Source organism: Achroia grisella, unplaced genomic scaffold (genome assembly GCF_030625045.1).
Source record: "Achroia grisella isolate CSIRO2021 unplaced genomic scaffold, CSIRO_AGI_Agris_v1 utg215, whole genome shotgun sequence".
NCBI lineage: Eukaryota > Metazoa > Arthropoda > Insecta > Lepidoptera > Pyralidae > Achroia > Achroia grisella.
The window spans coordinates 1,202,394-1,223,931 of NW_026712713.1; the positions used below are offsets into that span (position 1 = coordinate 1,202,394).

A 21,538-nucleotide genomic window follows, 5' to 3' on the forward strand; every position below is an offset into this window, starting at 1 on the left:
CCCTTCCATTAATTGTACGCGCATTCGTATGGAACGCCTTCCTGTGTCCTCTCCCATTTAAATACACTATGACGCCCTTACTAATGTAATAGTAGAGGACATTTAGTGAGGGAAAAGTGCGTACGAATGGCGCACATTTTCCCTTTATCGTGGGATTTTTCTACATAGATGTTATTACCTATCCAGTCGTACTAGAGTATATTTATGATATTATATGTTCGATTATAGGTCTTTATAAAAAGAAATACTTATGTAAGTAATTATGTACGTATCATGATATCATTGAACGTGAACCTTTTTAGTCTCATATTTTACTTCGTTTTATGCAGTATTTTTCACTATGTTAGTAATAAATTAAAAATCCTGCGTAAAATAAGTACTCATTTTTTAGAATAATAGGTATATCTAACAAAGCAAACTACTTGAAAGAAAGGTACTAACCTTTCTTCTTGTATTGACAATTAATTATAGTGTGTCCAAAAATAATTTTAACTTTGTTTGCAATTTCAGTCAGCCAAGTAGTTTGCTTTGTATATTGTTGTATATTGCTTTGTATATTTGTAAATTATCTTATCCTATAAAAAAGAACATGACATCTCAGCCCTCTGGAATAGAAACTCCTGTATTCAGGGTGTCACATGATAACGTGATGTCCGTAGTAACGGTCCTTGTATACTGACAACTATTACTACTCACCATCAGGTTCTATGCCATTTCAATTAAATTAAAAATAATATGGTTTGGTGTGTCCGAAATTCGAAGTCACAACCTCCCATTTATTAAAATTTGTATAAACGACTCACGGTGTTCTACGTTTAAAAGGAAATAAAAATCCTTTATTTGTCCGACCTTCTAATAAATAATAATAATATGACTAACGATGAATATTTGTATTCTTACTATAAGTTGTGCTCCAGAAGTACGCTAACTTAATATGTTATTTTCGTTCAATTTTAAACTCTATTCTAAACGTCGTAAAATCAGGGATAAGGTAGTCGGTGCAACAAGCACATAACCTGATGCATTTATCGATATGCGGTCAACCGTATTTCCTACGGTGCGTTGAATTTTTTTAGCGTTGACGAACTTCGAAAACATCGGCCGCTTGATTTTTAGGTTTATTTGCGCAAAGGGAACGAGCTACTGATTCATGTGAAATATTCAACCATTTGCTAACGAATCGTGATACAAAGGCTTAAAATTTTTTAAATCCTTTCGTTGAATATTTTTGCTATATCACCCGACTATAAAATAACTTCATTTGATCACTAAAAATTTTATTGAAATAATATTTTATAGAGGTAAAAATGTTGCTTTGAAAATATCCCCATGTGAATATATTTTGTATTATACTGAACAATGATTATGAGCAGAATTTGATCATTTTTAAATCTATTTGTCCTATTTATATAACTAGTACTGTGGAAGTCACATTCGGTTTAATTTAATATCACGTCTGTGAATTCCTATATGGGTTGTCATTCTCGAAGACTAGGGAATTATCCTTCCCTAAAATAATTAATTATGAATCAGTCATAGAACTAATAAAAATCAGTATCGCCATTATTTTTGTTATTATTTGTTTTTCACACGTTAGGTAATATATTAAACTACGCAATTTCCTGTCGACCACCAAGAGTCATAGGGCCAGTGCGTTCTTATATTTTTATGCGGGTAGCCAGATAATGGGGGCTTTGTTTAGTTCGAGACTAAGTGAATGGGGGAACGTTAATAGCTTCTAGTTACAAACCGATCAACTAGTGACGCTACCGCTCGTATATCGATAAATTGATTCTCGATGAATGCGCACCGCATTTATCCGTTTAATTAAAACGAGCTCCCAAGTTAATAGTTTACATTACAAAATTTAATATTATGCCTCCATCGGCTGTTAATTAATGTATATTGTTCTGTGGGTGATATTTCGGATAATTTTAGGATGCAAGCTATTGATAAATTTCTACATATAATTATTTGAATTATTTTCTATTGGCTGTATATGCAATTCTGTGGTAGATTGTGTCATTAAAATATGTATAATTAAATAGTATTAATGAATTGTTTATTATTTGAACTTATTTTTTTTTAATAGAATGGTTAGTACTAGATATAAAAACGTTACAATGTACAAAAATATATTCGTAATATTTCGACACGATATTTTATTCATTTTATATCTTAGGATAATTATTTGATTTCTTATTTACACATTGACGGTACAGTTTGAAAAAAGAAACAGGATAATTATTTCATGTTATTCTTATTAGAAAAATAAGTTTGAACTAGACTTTGCGTATTTTTCAGAACAGCGCATAGGAAAATATTACGAGAGACTTCTTTAATAGTAAAACTTTTATCGACCTGGAAAACCGTAGTTGTTTGTAAGAAACTTTTTATTTGATTAATGGAATATACTTTTTAAATCGTGCTGTGAAACTGAAATGGTTGTTTGTCGAATTCTTTCTATTTTTGTTAAATGTAACTGAAATGACAAACAAGCTGACGATCCACCTGATTAAATAGAATGTACATGAACATCATTACGGATATCACATCATCATGGTATTCCCATTAACCTATTATCCGTAAGATGCAATTGTAATTGTAAATAATTAGGTAACTAAATAATAAAAAAATATAGATAGATTGTGATCATATACAGGTACCGATACGTCCCGTAACCAAATAAAACATATAGTTTAATATATAGAAATATACTAGTATAATTTAACCGTAATTTATATTATTGTCCTGATGTCGTAAGTAATGCATTTTGAGTCAGATAGTATTTTACAGTATAATTTTATAGAATGAAGGTACAAGTAAAACTTACTTGTAAATAAATATTTTAATGTTCAACAAATTACACTAGTTAATATTAAATATTGAATACCTATTCTTAGTTTGTAATTTTCTTATCAGAAATAAATCTTATGAAAAAAAACCGTATATAATTTATAAATGTGGTATATATGTTATATAATTTTAATGGGTTTGTTTATCTTTGTTTCAGGTATATAAGAATCCATAGCATCGAGCACTGCACTAGACAATGTTATGTGGTATATACAAAATAATATAGTCTTTAACTTTTTTTTTATCCGCAATACAATTTTACACAACATAGCTGAATCATCTGCATATACAAAAATGAAATATACGTAAGTAAATATTAGAAAAAAAATAATCGAATGATTTTTATATGGATTTAACTTAAATTTGCAATAATAAATATTAACCGTCCGCAAAAACATGGGTGTGAAGAATCGAACCCGCGACCATCGAAAGTAAGGAAGTCAATATAATATCGATAAGATATTGCACACCACTAAGAGTATCACTTAGCAGTGAAGTAAACAAAGTTTCGTGTAATCGACAGATGCTATGTTAGTAAACATAAATAATTTATATTATTATCGTAAACAATAGCTTGGCTTCCTCAATTTAGTAATTTCAAGGAAAATATGTCAGTTCATTGGTGTACCAACTATGATTAATATATAAAGCGTTTTTCTACGCAATCTACATTGATTTTTTATGGGTGACTAGCAATAACCTACGACATCGTCTGCATTCTCGTAATACATCTTCGTATCTTTAATGAATATCCATTGAGCCTTTTAAAAGGTAACAAGTAGATAGACAGACATTAGCACTTATAATTTTATTAAGGTTGTGGACATTGTGCTCACATGTTGCATTTAAAACTAGCGCCATCTGCTCCTCAATACACCAAACTACTCTGTTCCGTTTATAATAGAAATATAAGTAATCTCTATTCAAATAAACTTTAATATAAGCGCTTTTGAACAGTCACTTTTTTTTTTATTCTACCACTCATTCGGAACGCATACTCATCACAAGAAGAATGAGCAAGAAACTTGTGTGTTGCTCTATTAAATTAATGTTGTTTTAAGTAGATTTACATTAACAAGGATTAGGCATGCGACAATAAATTAAATAAATAGAAACCGCTACGCAAATAATCCTTTTTTAATCAGATATCATTGTCAGCGCTGTGAATTAATACAATAACTGATCTGTGCTCTTCAGTTGCTGCAACACATGTTCTTTTCTCTCTAATACATTATAGTAGTAATTACTTCTTTCTGCTATAAAATGCAATATTACGTCAACCGTCGCTACTCACAACCTCTGTGGGATAATAGGTTAACAATAAAGCAAAATCAGTTGGCTCTCAATCACGACAGTTTCCAAGGAGGATCTCGTGGATTCCTATAATCACAAGCAACGGTACCAGCAATCCCTTTTACTAATAAACCCATCCCCCTGTCATTGATTTCAGCTATCGGAAAAGTTATCCAATATATCTAATAAGAAAAAGATAAACATAGCGTTCTAAAACACAAATAGAAATAAAATAATACTAAGAGTTTCTTTTTAATGTATCGCTACTTACATTGTGACTAAAATTAACTAATTACGTAGTCATACGTTCGTAGAAATTCACGCACTACGTCCTATATGACTTTATTCAATGACAAATCGGGCGTTTTTGACGTCATAAATAGCTAATCGAATAACTTTCAACTTTTTTGTTCATACGATAATAATCTTAATGCGGATGTGAATAGGGTTAAAATTAAATTAATTGTATATCCCGGTCAAATATAGAATACTGTCACTTTATTTAATTAATTTAGTTATCTCTAAACAAAAACTAAACTAATAATAATAGAACTATTTATAAAGAAACAAAGTTTATTGTTTCTGATGTCCCTTAACAAAAAAATATGCGTGTATGTATATATTATTCAGATGAGTACGTAATTTATCCATATATATGACAAACTCAACCTATATACATGCATTTATTCTATTGACAAATAGTATGTGAATTGGATTCATATGATATATTTGTTAATTATATTATTTCGAATATTTAAAATTGAAAATTCAGGATGATACTTTTATATATCCAAATTCATATTTCAGTCATTCTTAAAACGGGCAAAACTACAATATTTAGTTAGTCGCTATGTATGATATTCGGATGCATAGTTGTTTAACTTCACACATTACCTCGGTTCAAATGCAACTTTATTTATCGCCTCCCATCCATCCAACGCGGTCGCCTCACAAATTATAAGAATAATTGTCTCATAAATCATTCTAGAAGTTTCTCCGCGACCAATTGTGATCCTTTTTCATTTACATCAAAAAAGAAAAAAATCGTCTCCGAGTAAAAAGCCCCATCTATCCACCATGAGACGTCAGACAAATAGACCCGCATACCGTTCCTGCATTAACATAATTATTAGAGGTATATCGACCATTTCTATATAGATTAGCTTTCAACATTCCATGAATAAGTTATTACTGGCTCCTGAAGTTGTTTAAAAATCGAACATGTATTTAAATTACGTACAGTATTCTCTATTCTCTTCTCATTTTTCTTGCGACATATTTTACGGGAGTGACAGAGAAAACTGAGAGATGTAGACTTATTTAGTTCTTACTTCAGTAACATCTAATTATATCAATAGCTCTCCCTATTGGAGTATGTATTAATATTAATTAGTCTACCATTACACGGTGGCAAAGTGGCTTCATATATAATTCTAAGCTCTTGTTTATACTTACCCTAAAAATAATGAAATAATAACCACATATATCATTCACATTTTAACTTATAATTAGTACTCTTATCGTTATTTAATATTATAAATGCGCAAGTAACTCTGTCTGTCTCGCTTTCACGCCGAAACCACTGAACCGATTTAAATGAAATTTGGTACACAGATAGTCTAGACCCAGACAAGGGGGGACATAGGCGTACTTTTTAGACATACTTTTTAATGCGAAACAAAGGTTACAATGTGTTGAAAGGTTATCGTTAGGAAGTATCGTCATTTTACGCGGACGAAATCGCGGGCGCAGCTAGTAACTTAGAAATGTTAATTGTTAATTTTAATTGACCCTTGCAATACTTTTTTTTTAAAAACACCCGTTAGATACAATGTTGTTTGTGTTCACTTTTTATATTTTGTTTGTTAAATAAAATTTCATTAAATTTGAGTAATTGAGCCTGGAAGAAGCTAGTATAAAAAGTAGGATTCTTAATAAATTAAAGAGCACTCTTAATAAATAAAACAAAACATTGGAAATTGTCGTTACGGTGTTTTTCAAAAAAATTGCTGTAGGTTATGATTATACGTGTGATATATATACTCGTGTATAGAAAGAAAAAAGATCCTGAAATACAAATTTACTTAATATTTTATTAAGTAAATTTGATTTTAAATTTATTTCCCATTAATTATATTAATATAGACATACTTACTTAATATGTCCCCCCGTCTTTTGTATCAAATAGCGAGGTTAGGATTTCCTTTGAGGACAACAACTTTTAAAAAAGTTTTTAAAGCAAAGAGGTGGCAATCAAACATATGTATGGTCCATGTAAACAGTAGCCTATACACTCTTGAAACACGAGCGGGGTCACTTGTGAGTTGCAGATATTTTTAAGAGTCTTGTATAATAATAATAACTCAACAGAATTCACACAGCATTATCTAGTCCAACTGGTATAAAAGCTTTTTTTATTAATTTCATACAATATATGCATAGAAAACCCTCAGACTGTTACAAACAAATTTAGTCATTAACACAAATGTTTACATCCTGTGAGGAGTCGGAACTGTCGACCAATGGAAGCAAAACGGTGTGCTAAACCGCTAGACCACCGAGGCGTAATATAAACTTCTTGAAAATAATATAATTTAGTACTATATATATGTATAATGTAGCCATATTGGAAACCTATGTACTTCACACTACATCAATCAAAATCAGTAAGCGGTAGACATCATAGTCGTTCCCGTAGCAACAGTGATGCACGCTATAAGGTAGGTATAAAATGTAGCTATACGCCATACCTACGCTTTAGGGTTGCCAGTCTTAAAACACTTAGTTTTGTCATAATCATCAACATAGATATAGGCCTTTCTCAATGCCTTCCAACATGTGCGATCTTACGCCTTTCGCATCCATCCAGTCTTCTTGTAGTCGGTCCATCTTGCAGGATACTCGACCCGTACGCGGCCTCCACTTCATAAAAGCTTTAACTTTGTCCGAACAAATGAAAATTTCGTGCATTGACTTAATTTGGCCCCTACCTCGTATATTTTTTATCGTTTTTCGTATGTCAAAATCGAAATCACAAACATACGACACAAAGTCGTACAAAATCGAGATTTTTTATCATTCGTAAGAACCAATGGTCAAAAACGTCGAAATTCGATGAATATACGAAATACGAGAATCCTTGTACAGTTGGCATCCCTGCTACGAGTTATAGCAGACTGCACGCATATACGTAAACGCATATAGAATAGTGTGCCAGACGGCGAGACGGCAGACTGGGGGGTCGGTCGCTAATGAAATCAACGTACTCTGCTGTGGTTATGGTACCTACGTAGCTATGGTAGTTTGACAATGAACGCTGTAATGTTGCTATAGTTTAGATTTTATTATTTTGATTTTTATAACATAGGATGTCGCCAGGACTTGCGCTCAAAGGTATAGCATTTTTAGAAACAATGATAGAAAGATGAATGGTGTTTGGTGGTACACTATTGAAATGTAACAATATATTGTATTCAATCTTATTAATATTATCTTACATAGTATAAAACAAAGTCGCTGTCCCTGTCTGTCCGCCCCTATGTATGCTTAAATCTTCAAAACTACACAACGGATTTTGAAGCGGTTTTTTTAATAGATAGAGTGATTCAAGAGGAAATTTTATATGTATAATACATGTACATCCTGGCGAAGCCGGGGCGAGTAGCTAGTAATTATTATAACGCGAAAGTTTCTGAGTACGGATGGATAGATAATTAGATGAATGTTTGTTACTCTTTTACAAAAAAACTACTGAACGGAGTTTGATGAAACATAACAGTAATATAGCTTATACATCATAATAACTATAGGCTTTGTCTGTTTTATTTTTTCAGATATAATCTATTTTCAAGTTTAATTTCATTAAGGTTTGTTAGTTGTCTGTCAGTCGTTAAGTTGTCTGATGAACAAATACGCATTTGAATTTATAAGACTAGTTGTTACCCACAAGTACCACGCCTACATGAAATTTAGATAATAGTGTATGAAAGTTTTTAGTCATAAAAGGTTGCCTCTGTCCATCCTTGTAATATAATAAGTGATTATGTCATATATTATATTTTTAATTAAGATTTGTTCAACTGTGCAGTCTTGAAAAGGTGACCAGATATATAGATGTAGAAAGACACTTTCGGTATCGGCTTTACTTTAGTATCGATATAATAATCCAATCCCAAACAGTATCCAAAACATTAATTACTTACGCAATAACCAGAACAAAACATCCCTACCAAATGTAATATAGAAACTGAACATCCAATATCAAATATACAGCAAAAACCGAGGGAAATCCAACTATATCTATAACTACCTAAAATATATATCTACATAACTTGGTAACAAAGCCATAGATCACGTAGATGTGGGCAGAGCAGACACTGTCTGGTCAAGATTTAGTATCTACTTCAGACCTTTAACACTACCCACATAGCAGAAACGTAGATAGGTAGGTAAATGCTTTCCGAAACTGACTAGGTAACTACGACATCCACTGTACTAATAAACGTATACCACGCTTAGTATACGAGCTGTTACAATAAAGAGCATTTTGTAAATTTCAAATTGTAAACAATATTAAATTTGTCAATAACAAATAAAAGTTGTAAAAGAAAGAACGATCATTAATTACAAGGAAATGAAATACTTTATCCACATTATTAAGTCGAGGTTTTTTCGAGAGAGTCACTAAATTAAGAAAATGTATATATATTTTGTATATATTGGCAGAAGCAATTTATATATTTGAAAAGTACAGTCCGAGAAATATTTCTAGTAAAAATAGAAGAAAAGAAGTAGAAAATAGTAGTTGTTTCTATCAATATAATGCCCAAAGTAATGATACAATAGAAACAATGCAGATCGCACATATCTCCAATACTGTTTTTTTACATCGTAAGAACCTACGAAATACGTATAAAAATAAGAAACGTATAAAAATAAGAACCTGTAAATAACAGTTTAGAATTAAATGGGTTATAGTCGATGCAATCATACACTTCCATAATCTTCAGAAGTTAAAATAATAAAAATGTTACAGGACAATACACACAGCGTCATCTAGTCCCAAGCAGAGATTATGCTATGGGTACTATACAACTGATACAAATACGTGCATACATAATATATATAGAAATACCCAGACCTATACAAACAATTCTACTCATGAATAAAAATGTTTGTGCCATGCGAGGAATCGAACCTGCTTCCATCGGAAGTAAGGTGGTGTTGTAAACCGCTAGACCACTGAGACCGTCAATGCATGAGCATATGAACATCACATTCATCCCCAAATCAAGATTTTTTTCACGCCAATGGGAGAAAAGGAAATAAATAATAATATATGTAGACAACTACTCTTATACCGCAGGTACCCATAAAACATACATTAGTATGGAATAATAATAACATGTAAATGTGTGGGTGATTTGTTCCTACAACCTGCTTGTGTGAGGGGAGTTTTGAAATGTAAATTATCATTCATCTTAACTCACACGTCGGTAAGGGACCGTGACACAGGTATTTTTTATACACAGGATGCTTGATCGTCGATTTTTGTGGTGAGAAAATTATATTTGTGGGTACCTACCAATATAAATGTGATGCTAACGACCCAATCGAAGATATGATATTTTATCGTTTTATGTGAGAAATTTCTAGGATTTTATTAAGTCTACGATATATACTTATCCAATATAGGTTTAAGTAAAGAATCAAAATCAGTTAATCTGGTAACTACTTAGAGTTTGTATAGAACGACAATTAAAATATTTTTGTAAATAAATACACTACTACTACTGTTTTTTTTATAAAATATACCTATATATATATATATATATATACACTACACAAATTAATTCTGGATTTTTTTTTTATATACTTATCTTTTTGTGACTGAAATCGAATAAAAAACTATACGAAAGTTTTATTTAAAAATAATGATACGAATATATCATAGCAACACCATATCATGTTAACTGACATTTGCACAAAATTGAGTAACATTGATAAAAAATACTGCGACATATATTTGGCCGTAACATTCTGATTACACTGTATATTACACCAAATTCACACAAAAGACTGTGAGTAATGATTTACGGTAGAACAAAAATTAAAACGCATTTTTTGTAGGCACAATAGCGAAGTATCTCCAATCTAATTTAGCTGATATTTTTGTGCCGTTTCATCCAGTTTGTGGAGCCTATAAAATAAATGTAGATCTATGTTACATATAATAATAATATCTCAGGACATTCACACAGCGCCATTTAGACCCAAGCTAAGCAGAGCCTGTGTTTTAGGTACTAGACAACAGAGGTAAATACATGTTTAGGTACATTTTTTTTTGTGAACAAACAATCATACTCATGAATGCAAATGTTTGTACCCTGCGAGGCATCGAACCCATTACCATCGCATAATAAAGTGGTATGCTATACCACTAGACCACCGAGGATGTCAAGTCTATCCTTTCATATATCCTTAAAATATTTTTTCTTCTAAATAGTGTCAATTTAAAAATACATCTATTAATTGATAATAAAATACTATACAAGTAGAGATATATATATATAATCATAGCTAACGAAAGCTATATAGTGTTTAATTATTCGTATAGATAGAAACTCAGACCTATCCTAGAAATTATATCTTTAAAATCATTGAAGTAAATGCTTACTGTCGATATATTAAGATATTTCAATCAGCTTTTTTCAATAACTTCCCATATCACATACATATTATATCTATATAAGCAATATTTATCAGTTTATCTCTTGATAAGCTTCTAATAAAGTTATGTTTACTTCATAAAACCTTGTTGTATATAGTAACTAGCGTCTAGTGTATACGCTGGATATATATTATTATTATAGTTTGTGTATACTCTAAGCGTATACGTCATAACTTATGAATAATGTTTTATCTGTGCGAACATTCCGAGTCTCTTATCTCGAGAATTAAATATACTGAACCAGTTAATCTAATAAATTGCATTGTGGGGAAACGTTTTAATGTATTAAAGCCCAAGCATTATGGTTGTCAAATTTATTATTAATAAATTAATATAGTCTTAAATTCACACAAATGTATTATTAAGTTGAGATATAATTAATAATTAAACATAACTATTTAATATGAGACATTAAATTATGCCAGTCGTCGTAATTAAATTATAGGTACAAATAGACGTGACAGAACACAGACGACTTTGTACAAAGTGTAAGAAGAGAATGAGTATTTCGGACAACCAACTAAGCATACACCTTTAGTACCATAGAATACATTTTTTTAATAATAATAATAATTTGATTTTCATCCTATATTTTACCTAAACTAAGTAGAAAACTGTATTTTAGGTACCAGTTCCCTCCTCTTACAATTTACAATTATTTGAATTACAATTGACCGAAAACATAACAAAAAGAGAATTAATAAAAAAAAAATTTACTTAACAGGCCATCGGTTACTTGCAGTGTGTGTCTATCTTTTTCGAAGCATAATTTAAAGTACTACCTTGCCTGTAGGCTGTAATAGTAAATTGTAATAAATACATACATTAATTTCATAGAACTGCACTACCAATATTTTGTAGTTATTGTTGGCAAATATGTAAGAGCTTAAAGCTGTAGCAATATTTCACGTCAGCGCAAAGTTCAGTTAAATATGTCGTATTAAATTTTATGAAACATATCAGTTACAAAAGCTGTTACCTAGTAAATAAATGTTACCTATTATATAGTTAGTTGACTTGTTTCAGTCATATTCCTGTAATAAATTATATATTTACATAACCTAGAGGCTTTATAATATTGTCGTTTAATTCAACCTACGATACTATAAATGTAAATTGATATAAAGGAATCGAGGTATGGAATCGACGATCGAAAGGCCATCGTTGCGTCCTTTCTATCGTCGATTCGATTTCGTATGAATATTATTTTTAGACTCTGGGTCAGGGTAGTAAATCTAAGTAAAAAGTTTATTATAACTGACGTTAGATTTCACATATCATAAGAGTATGTAATAGACCTTCATGAATATATTTTTTTTTATTTTATTCTAATGTGACTTTATCGGTTGTTGCGACTACATACTGTTGTTTTATTTCACAAATTAATCTATGCCACATTAAGGATTCGTTATAATGTAAATAAGGTCGTTTAAGGACAAAATTAATCACTGTTGTTAACACAACACTACAATATATGGATACTTAAGTAGTTTTTAGTTATAGATTTAATTTTTTTTAAAGTACGTGTCAAGTTTTTTTTTTCGATTCCGGACATAAAAAATATAGATATAATTAACTGTAACAACAGGGTTTGATTATGTAAAGTCGTTGCTGCCAAAAGTTGGATAATGGATTTTGAAAAAGATTAAACTTTTGAGTTTATGGGATGTATGTAGATTATTACGGAGTCAGTCACGAAAAGTACATATCCACTTGTAACTGCAGATGTAAAATGTTTCGCATATATACATATAATCGTACATATAATTTTTTTAAAAGAAAATTGTCAGAAAAATTCCATGAAACAATTTGCAGTTCGTAAATAATGTATGCAATAATTCATAATTGAACGCCTACAACAATTTAATATAAGCAGTCGCTTTGCAAATATTTGACAACACCATTCATGTCAAACAAATAAGTAGGCGGGTAGACAATTTACTAAAGAAATTATCCAAGTAAAAAAATTACCTGTATGTGCTAAATTAAACAAGGTGTGAAAATGGAATAAAAGCAAACAACCAACTCCAACTGCGGGTATGTACTAATACGTTAATTTGAAAAGAAAATATTAGAACGTAACAGATGTGGCGTACTGTGTCGTGAATATTTTTATATCGATGTCCGTGGCAATGACCGCCGCCGTAGAGACGGTTCACGGTCGTTTAAAAAGACGTTTAGCTTAAAAACGGCTAATCCTTGTACGCGACGTTTGAATTTCGAACAAAACCTACACCGGCAGTATTTTGTCTCGACTGACGGATGCATTGTAAATTTTATACACCCTATATTTGAAAATAAATATACAGACGAGCGACGGGGCGAACAGGGTAGGGCGACACCCCCACAGTGACACGTACGACGCACACAAGCGCGCCACAGGGCAGATGAGAGGGCGCTACTCTTGCTTCAGTCTCGCGCCGACCACCACAGCGAATGGTCGTTCCGTTCAGTGTGATACGACCGCCAATATAAACTAGTTTTGTTCCGGACCGACCGACGATCGCCCCCACTGTGCGGCTCTGTCAAATTATACGTGCGTTGTGGACATAAAAACTGTGTATAAACTTGTGTTTTTTTTTCAAACGTGAACGGTTCGTATCCCCTTTTGAAGGCGGTTATTTTTTTTCCACGGTACCAATCCACACATGTTCATTGTTTACATCTGTAGTTATATTAATGGTGTAGACATGTGTTTCTTTTATTATTTCTCCCCTAGCTATGTGGGGTTTAAAATATACGGGTAGGTTTATGCGTTTATAAATCATACGGCAGTACCACTTTAATAAGTCGTTTCTATTTCCAGATAAACTGTTGGGATTGATTGGAAGACGTTGACTTGTGTGGAAACAAAGGTTTACATTGTCTAAAGGTGAACGATCGTGCTTCATTCAACGTGATTCTACAGGTATGTTTGAACAATATCAGTTTAAACTTTACGGCGCGCGTTCGTTGTATCAGGTGTAAAAATCACCTACGAATTAGAATTTTGAATTGATTTTTAAAATTTTACTTATCTACCCTCTGGTCACTCAGTGGCCAGTATTATATTTCATAATACTTAAAAATCACAATATTGCACGATTGATTATGTATTTACAGCAAAAGTGGCATATGTCGCGTATTCATCCGTTTTTGGGTCAACGACCTCAATAAACCGCGTAAGCCGGTACGTTGCTAATTTTTTTTGTACAACTAAAGTCTACGAATTGCGTAACACATAATAATGTGTATGTAATTAGCGATGAATGCCTATTGCATATCGACTTCGAGATATCGAATCCAGCCTCTGTTGGGTCTTGTCTTACATAATTTTGTAACCTTTTGTTTGGCATTTGATTAAGCCATTCGAATTATTGTCGGTGTCGGTCACTTGTTGCTTCTAGCGTTTGTGTCTGTTTACAAAGTAATATAACTAGCTACATAAGGGGGTATAGGAAATTGTTTGTAATAATCCCCATTACCATAGTGACCTTACAGCTAGTAGTGTATTGTCAGGTTGACTTCCACGCGGACCCTTCTAGAAATTATTGTTAGTTAATTCCTGTCTCATTGTGGTGACCTGACACCACTATGGGCTCTACGTATCATCTTACACTGGTGCCCCGCTAGTGCAAACGGCTTCACAGTTCCATATACAGCCATTAAAAAAAATGTTAACCAACTAAACAGGTACAGACTGATAATAATCTACCAAAGTTGACTATAGATACTGCTACCAGGATAATCTCAATATATATTTACATAGATATAGATAGCAATCACGATAATAATGTAAACACTATTATTACTATGTCATATTGTTTATTAATCGGTAGAAAAGTAATAGTGACCCGGAGGTAACGCTGGCAAGACACCAGTGGAAGATGACAAGTTTCCAAAGGTGACCGCGTGGAGGTCGACCTAATATTGTATGTTGTATAATCATTAGGTCAGTTCCCATTACTAAGATGCCACGGGATGTTTGTAATAAACAAAAAACACGAAGTGCGTTCTTAATATCAATATATCCTTGCCAGTCTCCAGACAAATTGTTATAGAATAAATGGATTGAAGACGGATAGATCGTTCTAGAATTTCAGCATTGTTTGATAAACAATTATTTGAAATAGAACACTTGATTGGTACTCTATTCGCGTTTTGTATGTTAACAGTGTATTTGTTAATCAAAATGATCTTAAATGTTTCTAATAATCAATATTCTCGTCGAACACTCGTTCATTATGTACATCGTGAGTTAATTACGACGAAATGTGGGTGTTTTGAATGTCAATTGGTAGTTAACGTTCGAGTCGAGGAAACTACACTCATATACTTAGGGCACCTTAGAAAAATAAGTTTAAGATGAGTTCATACTGGGGCTACATTTCATAATTCTCCTAAACATAGATTTGTGGCTATGTACTAGGTTATCTAGGAGGCCAGTTCCCTGCCCTGTTTACTTTTCTTATATTTTTATATAGATTTCATTTTAAAGTACTTGTAACTGCATTAAAGTTTCTTGGATAAGTAAATTTCGTGTCATACTAATAAATTCATAAATTTAAAAGACTGTTAGTCTCATTGTTCTTTATCTTATTGAAATTTGGTTTGAACATAGATTGTATCACAAACTAATCTTATTTCCTGTAAATATACAATTTACCTACATAGGAAAACACCCAGACAAATAAAAATCTCCAATATATAAAAATGGTTGTATTGTGTCAGAATCGAACCTGTGACCATCGGTAAGACAGTGTACTAAACCGTCAAGGTCATTGTGATTGGAAATCGTCAACAAAAAACTGACATACTTTGGTACAAGTACATATTTTTGAACGCGCAGACAAGTATTTTTTTTGAATTAAAACTTTTTTATTTAGAACTCGTTATTTTTTTTTAAGGAATTCCATTCAAAATTCCGTAGTTCAGGTGGAGTGGATTTTTAATATGAATTGATAACGAAAGGGCCGCTTAACCCTATTCAACACCCACACACGAATAAAAATGTTGGGCTGTCTTTGTATACGTTTGAAGCGTAATGCTCCATCTTGAGATGTTATTTATCTAAGTTCAGTACATATTTCTTTGTTCACGCTCTTTGAGTGGCAAATTACGTTGTACTAACTGTAACCTACGGTTTTACCTGCATGAATTATATTAAGATGTACCTCAAATTGTAACTCAAACTTTAATACTGTCTCATTTCCGGATGGTCGCTAATTCGATACGCGCAAAATACATTTTGTATTCATAAATATATATTTAGCAGGTATTCAGTAACTTCTAGAAGGGTCTGTGGAATTTGGAACTAGAGTTAGGTATGACATTTCTAAGTATATTTATGAATATTTTACTATTAGTTTACCTTTTAGTTTGCCTAACTTCTTTTTTACTGATTTTGGAATATAACACCATAAAATACGCAATATAAATTATTATAAGATAAAGTACCGTTCCACAGAAATATGTCGCGATTTACGACTGAAAACGTTGCCAAAAAACAATTCTATTTAATACAATCCGACATTCACTAAGCAATGTTGGGTAAGGTCAGCTAGTGTGCACTATCAAAATGACATGATAAGGCTGTTTGAAAGAATTCCGTAGTCCAATTCGTTCGTTTAATAATATTTATCCTGTTTATGCTATTTTTCATACCAATTAAGGAATCAATATCAAATATTAAAAGAAACTAAAAAAATAATAATTTTGAATTTTGAAATCTTTTGTTCTATATTAATAATTATCTAGGGTTCTTAGGGTCAAACTTTTTGTATGAAATTATGGTATATATATATATAGATATATATGTATTTAGTACTATTAATGCAAAGGGATTTTGTAAGATGATATGTATAAAAGGAGGGGAAGCTCAGATATGACGGCTGATAGGGACCGGTGGAGGAAGATGACATATTGTGCCGACCCCAAATAATGGGATATAGGCAAGGCAATAATGATTTTTCAGTACTATGTAGATGGTTGCACAGATTTTCGATTTATAGTTATTGTTCTCTTGATATAAATGCTGACTCCTTGTACTTGAAATTGTTAGAATGGGCTTATACAGTTTACTTGGACATAGTAGAAATAAACACTGTATAACCTAAGATTGTTGCTACTGACTATTATCCGCGACTTCCTCTGCTGACATGCTGCTTTGTGACATAAACGATAGGCTTCGTTTGTTCTCGTGATACAATGCAATAAACATACAGACACATTTAAAAATTTATAATATTTTAAATCTGGATTTTATTGTATTACAGAAAACAACCATTTAAAACGAAATACAATACGCACAGCAATTTTTAGAACGTTTATGCATTAACGTATTTTCCCTCATAAATTACTAAGGACTCTATGTGACCGTTAAACCACATCCTCGGCCCTTTAATAAAAGGTCTGGAGTACGTACTGCAATTAGGGACAATCATTCAATTACAGAGTACATTAGGGTGCGGGTGTTTCGGCGTAAATGTAATACGCTTGTCGTGGGGCAATTTATTTCAACTTGCTGCTTATACTCTTTTTAATGTTTCACTTTAATCGAATGTATCTCTCTCTCTCTCCCTGTCTATCTTTCTTTGTTACCATGCTTAAACCGCCGAATAGATCTTAATGAAGTTAATATGGTCATTGTCTCACGAGTATTGCAATCTTTTATCTAAGAAAATGCAGACGAATTCTATATCTTAGACACTTCTATATATTAATTAAAATTAAAAATATCTTCATCATCTGTTTCTTCCTTATCCCGTTCATTTGGGGTCGGCGTAATATGTTTTTCTCTTTCATTCATCCCTGTTCGCAGTCATCTCGTTCTTTACTCCGTTTCTTACCATATCATCTTTCACATAGTCCATCGCTTTTTCGGCCTTTAACTATTTGGGCTCTGCCCTTGGCTGGTTAAGCCACATTCATATAACACTTTCCTTAAAATATCATCATTCCTAGAATTAAAATTAAAAATAGTTATTTTAATATTGAATACAATGTTAAATGAATTAAAATTAACGTTGTAACATTCATAGGCAGCCATTTATTTTAATTGTCTGATGTCATAACTTCTGAACGTCAATCCGGCGTTTTATGATTACAGCAACATATTCCAAAGCAATACAATTTTAACACTAACTCGTGGGGAACACGATCCAATTTTCCTTGAACTATTGACATTGACAAAAAGATCGTGATCTCTTTATTACGAGCGACTGCAATTACCAAGTAATCGCATAACAGACATGGGAATCGTAGTCATCAGTCACCGAAGCTCTTTTTCTACGCACCTTCCCCTTTGATTCCTTACGTAACGATGTCCAGTTGAGCAAGACCTCTGAACTTACGCCTACTTCCCTACCTCACCTTATTTCGAAGCGGTATCAGGGAAGGGGGGAGATTCAAATTACAATGGGCAGACAAATTCTCAGAGACTAGTATAGTCATTGCCCGTGTCGTTACATCCCCTTTTTTCTTTGTTCAAGAAGCGTAACGCCACGCAAGTTGGTTCTCAGGCCTATGCCTCGTTTGTACCGATTTAGTGGCAAGTTGAGTCATAAGTTGTGAGTAAAATTAGTCATCGCTGCTCTTTGTTGGATGGTTCAGTGTATTGACCGTTCATGGCACAAGGATGCTGATTTACTCGATACCATGGCGGAAAATAATAATAATAAGCCAGGACAACTCATACATCGCCATCTAGTCCCTAATTAAACAGAAATTGTACTGTAACTAACGTACTAAACAACTGATGTAATTAATTAAATACATTTTTTTAAATACGTACAAAATAAGTACATAAGTATATATAAAAATACTCGGATCAATATAAATAATCATACTCATGAGTACAAAGGTTTTATAGTACGAGTATTGAACCCGCGATCAGAAGATTGCAAGTGTGGTAAACAACTGAATTTTAGAATGTCTTGAACTTAATATTTATTACCTAACCTCGGCAAACGGCTGGACCGATTTACATCGAATTCGGTGCAAAAATATATCATATTGAATTTACGCAGACAACTCCGGGGAGTAAAACTTGTCAGTAATATGATTTATTTTTTAACTGCTACGCGACATTTCAATACGCAACGCAGCCAAAAGATATTCTGGAGTTTTAATGGGAACGACGCACGTAAATGGAAATATTGTTATTATCAGATTATTTTTATGATGTTCTAGAGAATCATGCCAAGATTCTGTATTCCCGTTGGCATGATTTAATGTAAACCTGGTGTACGAGAGCGTATATATTATTTAGCTCTGGAATCTTCTTTATACTCCTCAAATCACGTTGAAGATTGACATGAAACTGATGTTTTTTATATCTCAAATTATTAGAGGGTAATTTGCTTTTTTTCTAGGTAACTAGGATGACAGACAAGCTGATTCTCCATCTGATTGAATGACATCAATCGCTTCAGTACCATGGAAAACATGTTGTTCTGTTAACTATTCATTTCCTAGCACCAATATCTCTCAGTGCCCTGTAATTTCACTGCCACACCTCACCGTTTAACCCGGAACAGCCAATAAAACAGAATTAGTTAAAACAGAGATGCGACTTGTACAAAATGTACCTTTGTAAATATTTATTATTAGTATTAAATCATCTACGGAAAAAAATGCTGTTCTACAGATCGTTGACTCTATGGCCCCACGGGCCCATTGTTTTAGGACCTACCGCGACGAATTCACATTATTCATTGTAGGTATCATTAGTAAATAAATTACTGGGCAACAAACCCCACTGTGTAACAATAAGGGACGGCCTTAGGGTTGCCAACTTTTTTCTCAGCCTAAAGGGACTAACGATAATGTACTTCAAAAATGTCCTATTTTTAATGTCCTTGGTCATGTGTCCCTGCATCTATTTCAGTCGCGACAAACAAATTCACTTCAAATTTTGTTATAATCCGTTTTATTGAATTTCTTTCGGTTGCGGTTTCTATGTTGACTATCGCATGCCTATTAATCGTTATTGTTTAATTATTTATACAAAAAAAAACTGATCAAATGAGCAACACATAAGTTTCTTGCTCATTCTTCTTGTGATGAATGAGTTCAGGAGATGCGCTCCGAATGAGTTAATAAAAAAATATGACTATTCAAAAGTGCTTGTATTGAATTTAAGTATGTGAATAAAGATTATTTTTATTTCTATTTTTAAAACTATACTAAGTAAGTACTTTAGAAATTCTCGCTCGCAGCTTTCTTAGTCCCGTACGTCCTCGTAGATAATCGTAAATACGAGACATGGTCTGTTCTGGCGAGATTATGAAATTTATTTAAGAAATAAGGGACGTCCTTTGAAATACGGCAACGCAACAGTACACGACTAATTTGATCACTACTCTAAACGCTACTGAACGGAGCTCAATGAGAAATATTTCCTAACAATGCGAACTACCTTTACTCCTAACCTTGTTTATATTGCAGTTTAAAACAAGCACATTTCCTTGACAACGCTTCCTCGAATGGTTTATAGCCTTTCTTGGTAATCTATATGTCATATTCTTAGTTACAGACGATTTACCAGAGCTCTAGACTTTGTGGTCAAATCCATCACTAATGGTTTCTAGTTTGGTCATAATGTTTTCGTGTGTGGTCGGACTTTACTGGAGTCATTAATATCACATCTTTGAGTAGAACATTTAAACTTAAGCACATGTTTTAAATGCCCGATAAACTTTATTGGTGTGCTGTGTTTAACTTAGTGTTCTCCGCTGTTGAAACACTTAATTGAAGTTAGTTAACATAATTAGGAAGCATATTACTAAAAGCTTTTGTCCGCGGATTTGTACGCCTGTATCGCCAAGTTCAAATTTTCCAATGCTCTATATAATTCTTTGATTTTGTAAGTCTAATGAGAATTAGCGGATATTCATTAAATGGAATAAAAATAATTGTTACAGAAATTAACATAGGATACGACAAGTCTATGTATATCGTTAGCTATTATTAATGATATCTAGCGAATGTAATTAATTAATGTAACAATATAACTGTTATTTTATCATTGTAAAAGGAACTATAACTATATCATTAAAATCTTGTGAACAGAAATGTTTAACAAAAAATATCCATTGTTTTCAATGGTACAAATTGGTTCGTTTTACATTATAATTGATCTCAACATAGATATTTCTCATTTCCTGTGCCTCGAATTCCATTCTGTTCTATCAACCTTTATATTCTAGTTATGAAGCAACAACTAAAAATATATGACTATTCAACAGCTTCGTAAAGTTTTTGTTTCGGTGCGACAACACTGCATTGAGTTCAATCTTTTCCATGTGTACTGATGTTTACCGAGCCCTAGCGAAGGTACTCTTCTTTATCATAATGTTGACATAAGAGTGAGCGAGAGGCCTAATATTCGTGCGACTAGTGAAAACAGAGTAAGGTACCGACTCACGCGCGGAGTTGATGACCGCGAGTCCGCGAGCGAAGCTATGAAGGCCGTACAATCGGACAACCAAATGTCATGGCCGTACGCAGTGGTGACAGGAAAACTGCGTCACAGATGAAAAAACGTGACTCACTGACACGTAGTAGTGTCCAAATCGGTTGCCACCTTGTTACAACACGTATAAACGTGTGTGCAAACTACGAATTCGTCAACTTGATTAGACGTTTCAGGAATTATCAATGTCGCGCGCGCACAGACAA

The 21,538-nt window shown here is 32.7% G+C and overlaps 1 protein-coding gene across 5 annotated transcripts in view; it reads left to right on the plus strand.

Annotated features, from left to right (window-relative positions):
- LOC131842237 (brain tumor protein) overlaps window positions 1-21,538 on the plus strand; it is a 459,207-nt gene that overhangs the window by 289,679 nt on the left and 147,990 nt on the right. For 3 of the 5 annotated variants that reach the window (XM_059190779.1, XM_059190775.1, XM_059190774.1), the window contains exons 1-2: window positions 13,303-13,473; window positions 13,686-13,787. The gene's annotated coding sequence lies outside the window, so the exon portion shown is untranslated. Of the gene's footprint in view, window positions 1-13,302; window positions 13,474-13,685; window positions 13,788-21,538 lie in introns of those variants that run through there. The other 2 variants (XM_059190777.1, XM_059190778.1) reach the window with 1 other exon arrangement.